The 13,710-nt window shown below is 31.9% G+C and overlaps 1 long non-coding RNA gene across 1 annotated transcript; it reads right to left on the bottom strand.

Annotated features, from left to right (window-relative positions):
* Nucleotides 1–548: 548 nt before the first annotated feature.
* LOC143049398 (uncharacterized) lies at nt 549–12,773 on the bottom strand. Its single transcript, XR_012970216.1, has 5 exons — nt 12,700–12,773; nt 9,811–9,867; nt 3,593–3,979; nt 1,948–2,244; nt 549–637 (listed from the first exon to the last, which is right to left on the bottom strand). It is a non-coding gene; the product is annotated as an uncharacterized LOC143049398 (long non-coding RNA).
* Between the last annotated feature and the right edge of the window lie 937 nt (nt 12,774–13,710).

Raw genomic sequence — 13,710 nt, 5'->3', positions numbered from 1 at the left:
CTTTACAAACAAACGAAAACGCACGACTCTTATAGAATTTTAGAAAACAAAAGTGTTTGTTAGAAGTAAAACCAATGGCAAAATGAAATACATTAACTTTGATAAATATTACTGCTAACATATATTACTAAACTTTATTTTAAAGCCTTTGCATTGTCAGTTTATTTTCTAGCTGTGAGTTTGAATATTTCTCTCGTATTCTTCGCCCCTTATTGTGACTGATTACACATATTGAAATTAAAAGCTGTCGACATATACAGGACTATAACTAGATGAAGAATGCACATTTGAACTGCTATTATGTGAAAAGGAGGAGATAGCATAGACCTTGTAAATTGAAAACTGATTGAAGTTGGGTTTTTGTTTAGGCTTCTTTCTCTCTTTTTAGATAGTTGTGTAAAAAATGAACTAAAACACAAATATATAAATGTCACTTTGCAACACTTGCTACTCAAATATAAATTCAACATATACTTAAATTTTGACTTGAATATCTTGATTGTGTAAAATAACCATGTTTTCCTTTTTCAGTACAATTAATAAATGTACCTTTTGCATTGCACAATCACAACTAGTAGTGATACAAATAAAATAAACCCACCACCTGATCCAACGGCAATGTAAAGTGTACTGTCACCTGAAAAATACATATCAAAAGATTGGCTGAAAATTGTTTATACTACAGTATTCTGGCTGTAATTCAATTCTAAAGCTTCCCAATAGCAATGAAAATATTATATAGATTAAAACAACAACTGGTCACTGTTCACTGGCCTCACGTTTTGTTCTAAGGACACGTTATATTTGACGAATTTTGTTGAAATGTATGTATTTTCTTTCTTTTACGTTGATACTCATTAAAAAAAACCAATGCATAATGTTGCTAGTTATTCAAAAATATTTATACGGTTACAAGTAGTACAGTTCTTTCTTTTATGCTGCAATACCAAGGTTTCTTCGGACTACCTATTAGTGTTTCTGTTGCAAGTCAATACGTTTAAACTGTGATACGTGTAAACATCATCACGTTTTTTTCTCTTATTGGTTATGCCAACAAACATCTAAGATTAAAATTTTCCCCATGAAGGTAATTTAACCACAAAATCAGACAAAGGAAAACTTGGCCTGTATTTCTGTGTGTTGATGCTTGGTCCGTTTCTGTGTGTGTTAGTTACATTGTAGTGTTGTGTCGTTGTTCTCCTCTTATATTTATGCGTTTCCGTCAGTTTTAGTTTGTTACCCCGATTTTGTTTTTTGTCCATGGATTTATGAGTTTGAACAGCGGTATACTACTGTTGCCTTTATTTACTTTGATTTAATATCATAAACACGTTACTTAATAATTAAATTATTAAAACTGATTGATTTATCTGGTAATGCCATCGCAATTATCGTGATTACAGCTATATGTTTCTTATGTCTTCCAAACTTATCAGAAATGTAACTTTTTCATTTTGTTTTCCGTTTTCTTTTTTTTTGTCAAATTTTCTTGATTCATATGAAGCAAAATCCATTTAGACGTTCTTGAGTAGAACGTTGAAAGACGGGAATGAACTTATTTGATTACATCCACTGTCCTTGAACTTTGGTGGGTAATTGCCTCGTTTGCAATCTTACCTTATCTCCTAATTTGTATATTAATAATATGCTTGAACTTTGATGAATCATTGACCTAAAATACTTGATTTATTTTAGATTAGCGTGTCCTTTATCTATATGTGTCAATGTAAAAGCGTAAGTTTTATTGGGTTTTTTTTGTTTTCGTTTGACCCTATTTCTTAATTGTTTTCTTGATAATTCTTGTTACTGTTTTCAAACCTGTTCAAACAGTTTAATGTCGAACTGTGATAAATATTGTCAATTAACATATTTTAAAACATGATAAAGAAGTAACGTGGATTTAATGATGAACCAATCATAGACACATATTCTCTCGTCATCACTTACCATCAGAAGCAGTCTTGTCATTTATTAGGGATTTATCAATCATAGGCGTAGCAGATGACAATAATAATGTAGCTTGTTCCGAAGTTCTGAAATCGTTAATAGTTGTCTGAGTTCTGGTTGGTGTAACGCTGAGACTAGCCTGCGGGTGAGTTGTTGTATCACCTAAAGTTGTCTGAGGGTTTGTTAATGTATCGCTGAAGGTTGTCTGAGCGTGTATTGGTGTATCTGTTGAAGTCGATAATGCCTGATTACCGCATGTTATATCTAGAGAACTCCCCTTTGGGCTTGCCTTGTGTTCTGTAGGTTGAACAGTAATTGTGATCAAAGATGTCCAAAGACAAATGAACAAATATAAAGAGGTTATAACAATTCCTAAATCAATATCGGACGGAGTACTTCTTATCAAAAAGAAACGACAAAATCATCAGTCCCTGTTTACACTTCAACAAACAGCTGATCACTAGGACATGCGTAGTCAGTTTCCACACTTTTTGTCATGAAATATTTATCTTATGAAACATAAAAGAGATGGCATAAAAGAAAGCAACTGTTTATTTTCATGATTCTGCTAAAGGGAACGTGAATGAGCTTTACCTATAAAGAATATATACGTAAGGAATAACTATAGGAAGCCATAGATTTATTCAAATTTAGACATGGCCTTGGCCGTGAAATTCGAATTTTTTCTTGAGCGTTAGCCCAGGCCATGTGTAAATTTACAACAAATCTAAGGCTTCCATGATTTTTTTTCGATTCTAAAAAGAAAAATACGGTTATAAAATAGGTAAATGTGCCCTTTAATTCAACGTTCACACATAACCACAATACATATAGAAGGCAAGAACAGATAGATTGTAATGCAATGTGTCAAGCTGAAGAAAAGAATTACGAGTAAAGGGTATTGTAATCAGAAATTATGAAGAATCGGAAACAACGAAAACACACTTTGTCAAACCACAACCACTGACCAGAAATGCTTTACTTTTAGTAACTGAAACATAGTAGTCGAATGTTAGTGAAGATAAGTCAAAGGGATATGTATGACATTTTGCAAACAGCTATAGATACTATATGGAGCTGCTGTGATAGCATGAAAAGGCATCTATAGGTTCATGTTCGATTAATGAGGTTGACTGTTCCTCTGGTATCTTTCGCCCCCAATTTTTGAGGTTAGATTTATTTTTGTTTTATTCAATGACCCATTCACGATGAGTGGTTACTCATACATGTAGGTTACATGCATATTTAAAATCACATTTCCTTACAAAATTGTTTACATTTTTTATGTTCTTTTATGTACAACGTTATGTCATAATATTAAATAATAACATTGCCCAATTTATTAACTATCATGTCGTCTAAATCGAAATATTTACGACTACAATTAAATTTTTTTTTTTGAAATTGTAGCAACTTTAATACAAAAATGTCATCTTGTGAGAGAATAGATAAACAGTTATTTTTTCTTAAATTAACTACCCCTAGACTTTATCCTCGCAATAAAATTGTTCTTTTTGGCTTACAGGTTGGTGAAGAGAAAGATCAATATAAACTTTATGAATGGTTTAGTAAATGTTATGCATGTTTAACAGAGTTATTCAATCCTCATCGGTATATATTAAATGTATAAAAAGTTCTTACATACCTCTTTCTATCTGTATGCAGTATCCAGTTGAGACATTTCCGTCTACTACTCTAGATGTAAACCGCAAATACTCATTTCCAACCAGTGCCAAACTATATGTAGTGATTGTACTGTTACATTTAGTAGGCATTTCGTTAGTTAGAACAGTTTCGTTCTCGTTCTGTCTTATTTGATAGACATCTATTTCCATCCCACAATATGTCTGCTTAGAAAAGTTGTTTAGTCGTTTGATATTTATATTCACAAATGATGTTGCGTGCTTTACCGTCACATTACAAGAACAGTTACTTTCTGGTTTCATCAGAGAAAGAAATACACTGTCAACGTTTTCACTGCCATTTTGTTCATCCTCTGTGACTGTCGTTTTGCCTTGGCACATTTTCGCCACTGAAACATTCATATATTTGTATGAAGAAAAACTGTAATCTACGCTATATATTTAGCCATTTTATATTTGCATGTAATTGTAATTTCATACACCTTCAGATTAGTCAAACCTAAAATTTAAAGGTGCATAGCTAAAAACCAATCAAATAATGTATGGTTGAAGTAACCTACCAATTTTTCTTAAATTATCTGTACACAAGTGACGAATCTGGAAGTTGTTATCACATAGTCCGTTTTTAAAAGTGTTTGTGTGAATTTTTTTGTTGTTTTGAAGCAGTTAAGCGTTTCTGTCTCTGTTATTTTTGTGGGTTTTTTTTCTCTTATAGTTAATGTGTTTCACTCAGTTTTGGTTTGTGACCCGGATCTATCTGAAACAAGAGACACTAATGAACTATATCAACAAACGACATCAAACTGAACATCAGTTTTCTTACTTAGGACAGGTGGAAACAAATGCAGTGGGTTTAAACAATTTAAGAGGCGCATATTTGTAATTTAAATTGATTAGAAAAATTTAAAATCTCAAATAAACTGAACTCTGGAAAATTCAAAACAGAAAGTTCCTAACTAAATGGCAAATTCAAAAATGAATGGACAACAACTGTCATATTCCTGACTTGGTACAGACATCTTAGCTTCTTATGTAGAAAATAGTGAGTTAAACCTTGGTTACAAATGTCTCACAACACGCTCAACCTCTCACTTGTATAACAGTCCATTATATTGACAACGATGTATGAACAAAATAAACAGGCACAAATGTCAAAAACATGGGCACAGCAGTCAGCGTTGGGATATTATCTTAATCACTATAAAACAACATACACCATGACACAATAACACAATAACACCATGGTGGGATGTTTAAGTACAGAGGCACGTCAGATACAACATTTAATAGTTCCGTTACATCTAGAAACGTACAACCGGTGCATTCATCAACGCAAGATAATTCCAAAAAGCATTAATCAAAATAACAAAATCCCTTACGGATTATTAAGGGCCAACACTATACCCAAAAAACTAACTGTCGTTTAATGATTCTTGTTTTTCTCTTATTGATTAACTAGGCCAATCTAAACATCTTGTAAAAACTTAAAAAGATTTAAACCGTTGGTTAAAAAGCTTTGGCAAATCAAATATGGCATCTTTTACATGCTAGAACATTGATATAGGGGATATATGTTGATTATTCTAAAAATTAATCCTTAATTGACAATATCATAGTTGATAATGATAACTGAGGCGAATATCACTGATAACCTTACTTGTAAGTTTTTTATTCTGGATTTCAATATTTTGTCCGAAATGAAAAAAGGGGGGGGTATCATAATCAGCCCCGAAAAGTGAATGCGATTGTTATATTATTTGAAGAAGAAAATATTTTTTACTCTAAATTAAAATTGGTTTAATAAATGAGAGCAAAATCCATTTTGATAGTACATAATGGCAATAACTTCTTCGTCTTTTGACCTATAACTTAGATCTTTGGCATGTGAACGAATCATCATGAGACTTAATGAATAACAATAGATGTACAGCTGCTCTTAGCAACAATGTAATTCGAAATTAGAGTTTGATACATTTAAAATTAAAATGTTCTATTTGTATCATTAATGCGTAGTTTCAGTTTCAACCCTGACTCTAAATTTAGACTTTACTTTCCCAAAACATTGCGGACGGAATAGAAGACACTCGTTTATTTTCTACACATGTCATGATAAAGGTTGAAATCAGACACTAGAAGGATATCTTTTTTTCTTATTCAGATAAATGTAAAAGTCCTAAATTATGTGTACTGCTTTGTGGACTGAATCTGATATATTTTTTTTCTTCTTCAGGTCTTTGTTCCTAGACCTGTAAATGATGCACTTCCACTTGTGGTTCATTATTCCATCAGTATCTTCTAACTTTTTGTATGAATATAAATCATGTAGTAAAAATTTTCATTGCAATTAAACAAAATTTGCCAGCATTTTCAATTCACAATTACACATGTCATTTATACATTATTTGTAACCTACAAATTTACCTTACTTTTACTAAGCCCACGGTGTAATTCATTCAAAACTATGGTTTTCCAAATAAAATAAAAAAAGGATCATTGAGTCAATACAATTTCAATCGATTTGATACAAAGATCTACCAACAGAAGCATTATACCTGTTTTTGTATTGCTATGAGTTACAATTTATGACAAAAATAAGCAAAGACCCATCGAAACAACATCTGATAAACAAATTTAATAATACTTTTAGATATTTGGATGATATTTTGGCTTTCAATAATGACGACTTCAGTATGTATACTAAAGAAATTTATCCTGTTGAACTTACATTAAATAAAGCTAATACTAACAATGACCACTGCCCTTTCCTCGATCTTGATATCTATATCACTAACGGACAGCTGAATACTAAAATTTCTGATAAAAAAAAATGAGTTTTCATTTCCTATCGTTAATTATCCATTTTTAGATGGTGACGTTCCCTTGTCACCATCTTACGGTGTTTATATATCTCAACTTGTACGATTCGCTCGTGTATTTAACAATGTTTTAGATTTTAACGAGAGAAATTTATGTATTTCTGAAATTATTACACCAGGGTTTTCGATATCACAAACTAGTCAAAACATTTACTAAATTTTATCATTCGTAAATATAGCTCAACATGCAGACTTCTTATACGTTCAGGTATTTCACTTCCAATTTTTTATGGAAATATTCTTTATAAAGCACAAAGATGTCAGTATTTACCTCAGAAACTAACCAAACCTTTGAATAAACTTATTAAGAAGGGATATAGTTACGATACTGTTGTCAGGTCATTAAAGATTGCATATTTTGGCGTTAATATTGATTCACTTATAGGGTCTTTGCATCGGAACTAAACACATTTATTCAAAAAACAGTTGTTGGCATGACACGGGTTATGTTCTTCTCATATATGTTATGATGGTATGATACTAAACCCCTAACGGGAAGGATTGTGCCTGATGTTCATATGGTGAAATCATAATCTTTAGTCAGTTTAATTGAAGTCTGGAGCTGGCAAATCAGTTAACTGCTAGTACCGTTGTTATTTATGTATTATTGTCATTTTGTTTATTTTCTTTGGTTACATCTTCTGACATCAGACTAGGACTCCTCTTGAACTGAATTTTAATGTGCGTATTGTTATGCGTTTTCATTTCTACAGTGGCTAGAGGAGGGTTGAGATCTCACAAACATGTTTAACCCCGCCACATTTTTGCGCCTGTCCCAAGTCAGGAGCCTCTGGCTTTTGTTAGTCTTGTATTATTTTAATTTTAGTTTCTTGTGTACAATTTGGAAATTAATATGGCGTTCATTATCACTGAACTAGTATATATTTGTTAAGGAGCCAGCTGAAGGACGCCTCCGGGTGCGGGAATTTCTCGCTAGATTGAAGACCTGTTGGTGGTCTTCTGCTGTTGTTTTTTTTTTTCTATGGTAGGGTTGTTGTCTCTTTGACACATTCCCCATTTCCATTCTCAATGTTATAACTGTCCATTGTTTATTTATTTATTTGGTTAAAATTTGATTGTGAACGAGCTTTCATTTGAGGAGGGAGTGGGGATAGGGCTTGGTTGAAATTTGCAGAAAAGGCAGGATAAGCAACTTGGCAAAATAAAAGCAGGATGACAATTTATATATTAAAAAGTCAGGATAGACTAATGAAAAAGGCAGGTCCGAAAAGAGTTTAAAATAAAAATGCCGGAATATGATTACACCTTAATAAAAAATGCAAGACAAAATTATTAATCATAGTCCCCTGCCCCAAACTTAAAAACATTTCATTAATAGTGAAGCTATTTACAGATGACACCATTGCATACCTCACTTAATCCTCAGAAACAAACATCCTACAAGAAGACCTCAACAAGCTAATAGGACAATAGGATCCCTTATATAAAATTTAAATATAGCGTACAACAGTGTGATCAAGGAAAAGGTTATTTACAGGTTGCATTTCTGTAAATATTGACAATGCAATTTCCCATAGGAACTCCTTTTACGGCTAAAATTGTACCACTTTTACTATGAAGTTTTGAAAAAAATCTTATCCTAGTATTGAAAGTTCATATGCGCCACATTTTTTTTCAAAGGTCAAAATATAGGGCTGTGCGGCATATTTTCAACGTTTATATGCCGTGAACTTCTCAGAGTTTAAACTAACACTAAATTTCTTAACTACCCTTACCTCGAACGAAAGGTTACCACAGATTTCAATGTAAACAATATGCACATGTTTATTTACTGGTAACATTCACAAGTTATGTCTCTGTGAGATGGAACACAGAGAGCATAACTGGGAACCAGTATGTAAACACAATTAATTTTCTATGAATATTCAAGATCTCCCCAAAAGAGGCGTGTTTTGAAAAACAGCTGTATTTACAAAGCTTTAGGAAGACTAACAGTCGAATATACAAGTTCAGTATGGAATTCTTATCTATAAATAGACAAGTATAAACTAGATATCATACAAAGACGATCATCATTTGAATTTAATATGCTACAAAAACTAAAATGACCAACTCTAGAGGAGAGTAGAAAGAATGCTAAACTAACCTTCTTATATAAAAATTCAAATGAGGAAGTATGAGATTGGAACACATTACCTGACTTTGTGAACGCGCTGTAGAAAGTCTTGACTCGTTTTAGAGGCTACTGCATGCCATTTCTATTAAATTATTTTTTGGACTTGTTAGGTATGCAAGCGCACACCAATAGTATAAGGATAGTCAACCAAACGACAGTGATCTCTTAGTGGTAGAAATAAAAGTACATCAATAAACTCACAATAGTGTGTTCTATCCCAAATATGTACTAAATATTCCATAATAACAGAAACAGCAGAATTATTTAGCAAATTTCAGGCCCCAGTGGCAAAAATAAAGGGACTATCCCTAGTTCATAAAATAGATATTTTGAACCTGTAAATATTAAGATTTTATTATTATAAAACTTATTTGTACAGGAAACAATACCTATGATTCAAAGTTATGCAACGGTGTTAACAGTAGATAAACTTTATTGTATATGTTGTATGTATCCTTTATCTCAAGTTTGTCTGGTTTCCTTTTACTATTCTAACAAGTAAACAATGCTTAATTTTCACTCGAAAGGACCATGACTGAATTTGTAGAGCCAGTTATTTACATGATAACGATGTGTGTTCTTTCAAAATGCCTATAAAACTGCATATCAAATATCAAGTGATCAAGCAAAATCAAAGCTATGCCTATGATATGATTAGTATCACTACGTTGTATGGCGAGACACACGAAAATAAGAAGAAGTGGTATGATTGCCAGTGAGACAATTCTTCACAAGAGACGACCAAATGACACAGAAATAAAAAATCATATGATCTTTAACAATAAGCAATGCCAAAAACACATAGTCAGCTTTAAATGGTCCCAATATGACTAATGTAAACAAAATCAGAGGAGGAAGCTAACAGCCTAATAATTGAACAAAATAATGAACTAAAAAAAATGTAACAAACCAACACATGCCAACCACTGAATTCCTTAATTTGGGGATCCGGAGGCATTTACAGAATTTTGCAACAATAGACAAAATTTCAAAGCACAGATCATCCCATAACCTGTGACAGTAGTATAATAGTTCAACATAAAAACCAACCTATAATTCACATGGTCATTGAGGAAGTAATGCGTATATTTTATGTTGGTATAGTCTGGAGCGTTCACACAATGGTTTTTCTTCTAAACCCCCTTTTCAATTAGTAGAGGAAAAACATATATATTTGTGTGTGTTATTTCGTTTTTACTAATTTTACCTCTTTCCTGTGTTGTTATGTTATTTTCGTCACACGTATCAATCACACATTCTGAAACTTAGAAAAATACAGTTTTATTATTCTACATAAAAAAATCATATAATTCTTTAAAATTTCATTTCATTTAAACATACTAGATTTGCTGTTTCATCATACAAAGAGGATCAGACCCCAGTTATTACTACTTCGGTTTTCCTCTCCTGCTAAATATGATAAGTAATAACCTAAATCTTCCAACACCAACACTAAGTTATTATAATGTTTTACAATAGTTAGAGAAAAAATATGAATGTTGTCGATACTATGTCGCATGTGAATAAAGAAGAGTCATACGTCAAAATGCTTATTATATTCACGTACATTTTCATAATACGCCTAGTTATTTTTATATGTTTTTTTCTCAATTTTTAAAACATAATCATTCTATTTACAATCGTCACTCATAGCTATACCCAAGTGTTTATGATTTGCCACTTTCGAATTTCTCGATTATATAGTCAAAATTAAAGGTAATCGTATTTGCTAGCTGTTTTTAATAGTTCTTTTTAAGTTTTGATAGCTATATATCCCTTTTAATCATATATAAGAAGTTGTTTTATTGTTATATTAGTGAAACAGTAAATTGCCAAAAATAAGCACAAGGTCATGTTTTTCTCTGGCTGTTTATGACGTCTTTACACTAAACCCATTGGATGTTGGATGTGTACGGATTGATAGTTAAGTCTTAAATGCTTGATTTTTTAATTAGTTGCTAGTGGCTTTGAACTAGCTTTCAGATAACTGCTAGTACTCTCAGATCTGTTCTTTGTGTCTTTTTGTGTCGGGATGTATAAGTACCCGGCCACGTCCACTTGATATTTGTCCATCTGATGAGTTAAGCCTTTCTCAACTGATTTTTATAGTTCGTTCTTATGTTGTACTGTTATACCACTGTCCCAGGTTAGGGGAGGGTTGGAATCCCGCTAACATGTTTAACCCCGCCACATTATTTATGTATGTGCCAGTCCCAAGTCAGGAGCCTGTAATCCAGTGGTTGTCGTTTGTTTATGTGTTACATATTTGTTTTTCGTTCTTTTTTTTTATATAAATAAGGCCGTTAGTTTTCTCGTTTGAATTGTTTACATTGTCTTATCGGGGCCTTTTATAGCTGACTATGCGGTATGGTATTTGCTCATTGTTGAAGGCCGTACGGTGACCTATAGTTGTTAATGTCTGTGTCATTTAGGTCTCTTGTGGACAGTTGTCTCATTGGCAATCATACCACATCTTCTTGTTTATATTGTATGGATTTTTTAAAGGTTTTTTTTTGTTTTCACTCACATGAAACACTTTGCGCCAATTTATTTATTAAGGGATTGTTAGTTGTATTGCTGAATTGATTTCGGTATAAAAAAAATCTGACACCCTCATGATGGGACATACAACAGTTTCTGGTTGGAGTGATTTGAAATTTTTAGAATCGGTCAAATCTGTTCTACTGAGCAGAATGATAGTCAATAATGTATTTTATCATTAAAAGAATTTTTTTCCCTACATCACAAGTTCAGCTGTCGCCATAGGCATATATTTGTGAATTGTCTGCATTAATAAGCTACCAAACGTTTATAACATGAAAACATACTGGTATACCTCATGGTCATATTTATCTCCATAGGAGATCATTGCTTAATTTAATTTATTTCAGAATTGCCCATGTTTTTAAGTAAAAAGTTACCTCACAAAAGTACTGAACTTCGAGGGAAATTCAAACAGGAAAGTCCCTAAAATAGTAGATTAAACCTGGTTTATTAGCTGGCTAAAAAAATCCATGTAATTGACAACGATGTGTGAACAAAGTAATCAGACATAATAGGTATAAATGTCAAAAATAGGGATAAAACAGTCAACATTTAGATCGAAACTAAGGTAATCGAGACTTTAATTTATAAGAACAGCTCGATCAATTTTGTTGTGACAGTTTCCCAAAAATATATTTTATACGGGAAATTTATAGTTATTGCAGAAAAACGACAAACTTTTTGATTGATATAAAAGCACGAAAAAATCTATGTATAGTCTCATATCTTTCCTTTCTTCAGATTCGTGTCAAGTGATGCCATGCCAGTTAAATACGTGCTTCCTTGTCCAGTCTCAGATTTGTGACTTATATCAAGTCTGATTCACGCGACGTTTATTCAAATATGAACCTTTGTTTGTTGTTTCCTGTTTAAGAGGAAAACGTTTAGTAATGTGACATCTCTAACCTTTGACTATGTTGTAACAAGACAGCATACAACCAATATGTACAAATTTGTTATAAAGGATTTGATCTATAAAAGCACAAAAAATATTCCTGTCATATAAATGTACTGTATTCCTGTCACTAAGTGTTGTCATTTAAATGGGAGGTTAAGATAGTCATAAACCAGGTTCAACCATCCATTATTTTCTTAAATGTCCTGTACCTAGTCATGAATATGGCAATTGTTATAAAAAAAAGTCCGTGTGTCTATGTATTTTGGGAGTTGGTGTTTTTGGTTGTGTTTTTTTTTTTTTTTTTTTTTTTTTTGTAGTAGCTCAGTGTTTCTGTTGTTCCATTGTTTTTCACTTATTGTTGATGTGTTTACCTCGGTTTTAGTTTGTATCCTGGATTGGTTTTTTTCTCCATTTCTTTTGTGACTCTGGAACAGCGGTATATAGTAAATGTTGCCTTTATTTGACATAAAACTGTCTTTGATGACAACACGAAGGGCATGACTGGTTAAAAAGGGGACAGGTTTGAGAAAAGAAAATTCATGAATTCGAGATTCTATGACGTACTATAGAATAGGACCCAAATAAGAAGCTGAGCACATATTTGACATTTACCTGTAAATAAATACATTGAAAACATATAAATTTATTTCTTACCTTTTACGATAAGGAAAATCCATTTGATCACCAAGAGAAGCATTTTTTTACTGTCAGTATCAACGAGGAAGTACTTAACAAAGTCAAACAGTATGTAGATTGTTCAATCAAATTAATGCATGAACAAGTCTTTTCAAAACGTTTAATTTAAACATATGATGGCTATTTTTAGGAAAATATTAAGTTAGTACAACCTATGCCATTAAAACAACTATAGTATTAAGTACTAAGGAGAAATACTCTTGAGGCTTTAAACAAATAGTTTGATTCTGATGTGTGTCTTATAATTGTGTTTCGTTCTCTCTTTCCTTTTGTGAATCCATCATTACAAGTGTCTAAAGTGTAAATATTATGATGCGTGTGTTGTACTTGTACACATAGATTAATAAGTATGGTTAAAAGTTATACACTGTGTAACTTTTACTATTGTGTTACGATACATTTAGTTCATTTAGTTAACGATTTTTATTTAAACCAAATGAAATGATCATTTTTGTCGAAGGAAAGATGGTGTGTATTTGTCGATTTTCAAATTATTTTTTTATGTTGTGTAAAACATTGTTTATATGAGATCTACACGAAAAAATGGGAAATTATAGTTTTTCGGTTATCGTTCCAGATTTGTTCGTTAATATTGTGGATTTATAAATAATTTGTGGATGTATCAATATATTTTTGAGTGCATACATCCCTTAGATTTTGTAACGTATAAATACCATAGGGATGTATATAAAAATTGGGGAAAAAACATACTATAATCGGCCTAAAATTACATAACTATTGTACAATATCAAGAGTGCTAAATCTGAATTATGATTGTATTTTAGGTTAAAAATTCTTTATATGGATGGTAGTAACTTCCCATCGTATTGAATTCTTGTTATATATTTTTATTATACAAAATATAATAAATGTTTCGCTAAAACCAGTACAAATGCACTGAATCTATATTTTACCTTTCTTGTCGGCTATGTAATGAGTAGCTTTTTCAAAATTAATTTGTACCTCCAC

The sequence above is a fragment of the Mytilus galloprovincialis genome, chromosome 10 (genome assembly GCF_965363235.1).
Source record: "Mytilus galloprovincialis chromosome 10, xbMytGall1.hap1.1, whole genome shotgun sequence".
Classification (NCBI taxonomy): Eukaryota; Metazoa; Mollusca; class Bivalvia; order Mytilida; family Mytilidae; genus Mytilus; species Mytilus galloprovincialis.
Note: the sequence above shows the minus strand (reverse complement) of the source record. Positions and strands in the feature narration are given on the sequence as shown.